Genomic DNA, 2,203 nt, shown 5'->3' on the forward strand with positions numbered 1-2,203 from the left:
AATCTAGGCCTTTAAGTTAAATGTGTAAATGCCCTTCTTATTTCTATATAATAGAAAATCTGATCGCCATCGATTATTGGCCGGAGGATTATTCTTCGGTATGCTTAACAGACAATTATACATTTCATAAAGTAATAATACAGATAACATTAAAAAAAAAAATTCGTTCGTATATATGTAAAACAAGGTTAAGCAAGGTACGTGATATCAAGGTGAAAAATATCTGCTTTACATATTTACGAACGACAAAAAATGTAATATATAAACTAACCCCGTACAGCAAGCAGGTGCTGCAATAGCCTGTCTGATAGAATAGTGAGAGGCAAGGTGTTAAGAGCTATAAATGTGTTAACTCCCTGAGGCCGATATCGTAACATATCTGCTGCGGCGAGATAAGAATTACCACCTAACGTCGAAGAAGATTTTCTGATCTTATCACAATCTCATGCGCATGCAGTCAATTGAAATCATGCAGGGAATCATGGGTGAAAATCAAAATAAACTTACAAAATCTTCGAAGTTTGAACAGATAGTTTTATATCCTATTTCATCCGTAACTTATATCCAAATAGAGTAATATTTTCGCTTCGAAATATTCACAATTTTAACAAACCTATTGCGTTAAAAATATTTGAACATTTCTGGTTCTCTTACTTTTTTACATGAAAAGACATTGAATTCCTATAAATAGAAATAGAATATTTACACAGAATATTTACATAAGCATACTTGAAATTGACACCCGTTTTTGTGTGAATATCGATGGTTAATTTTGATGTATAAATGTACACAAACGTTATGTGACACGCGCTGAGACAGTTAAGTTGTAAAATTTACATTTATCTTTAAAACATTATTAGATTTACAATCATATGTTTATTTAGTCACGTTGTTTTTGTAATTTATGAAATATGTTTTGTTGTGTTCATGTTTTTTTCCGTTTGTATCGTATGCGATGTAAGTGTACGAATATTTCACCCTTCTAAAACTTAACATTTTCCGACCATTCATTTCTCTGATGATTGAATTTCAGCTTCGGTATCATCATCCGACGGAACTGATATGTCAGAATCAGCATGATAATGAATATTGGCTTCATTTTAAGAAAGATCTCTGGCAGACGACATTATTTTGCTCCTTTGAAATATAGTATGAACGAAACACTGGATTTCGTCTTTTTTATTTTCTTTACATGACTGCATTATTGCAAATACTTATTTTAACAGGGGAACTAATTAGCACAATGGATAATTATAACATCTAAGAAATAATACCCAGTATGCAAAATAATTTTGCTTTTGCCAAGATTATCAAAAATTAACAAGTACATGTCACAATCAGCATGATCTCGTGTCGCGACTAAACTCGCCAACCGCCGTTCTGGGGAGTCCGGATAACGCGCGTATAGTCGGATATCGACGCTACAGGGGTAGAAAATATAACGCCTATAGTCGCATTTCGACTCCAGGGAGTTAAGCTACAATCCTAAATGTGAGGCCTCAACAGAAAGTTACAAATTAAGTCTTTATCATTTTCTCATCTATGTACATTCATTAAATATACTCGAGAATGTTTAACATTTAAAGAACTAAAACAACAGTAAGCATGTGTAGTCATTCATTTCATTAGAATTATGAGACATATCTTTTAAAACTGTATTTATTTTAAGTAATCACAAAGCTTATAAACATGTTGCTGCTATCGTTAATTAAAATTAAGTTAATAACGAATAGGAGCTAAAATGTAACGATGACAAAGAGTATTATAGACCACAAATAAAAAGAGGTCAGTCAATAAAAAAAAAATCCCTAAAGACCTGATATCAGCTTGTTGCAAAGGGAATGACACTGGCTTGGAGTCTTGCACATCGCATGACGGCAGTCCGACATATAGGTTAGCCACTTTGAAAAGACAACGGCTGAATTGTTGCAGACAAACAGTTAAAAAAATTAAACGTAACTATGGAGTTTCCAAAGGAAATATTGTTGTCCCACCCTCCACTCACATATCATTCCTGCTTTAGTTGCTACACAATCAGCATTGCTTTACCTGTTTTTACTGCTGTTTGTTTTTTAGAATAATTTCAGGAGGATAAAAGCTCATGGCTCAACTAAATATTTCTTATGCAAAAATGGATACAGAAGGCTCTTATGAGGCTTATGGCAAATGGATTGTGCTCGGTGTAAAACCATAAGTAATCGGA

Source organism: Mercenaria mercenaria, chromosome 16 (assembly GCF_021730395.1).
Source record: "Mercenaria mercenaria strain notata chromosome 16, MADL_Memer_1, whole genome shotgun sequence".
Classification (NCBI taxonomy): domain Eukaryota; kingdom Metazoa; phylum Mollusca; class Bivalvia; order Venerida; family Veneridae; genus Mercenaria; species Mercenaria mercenaria.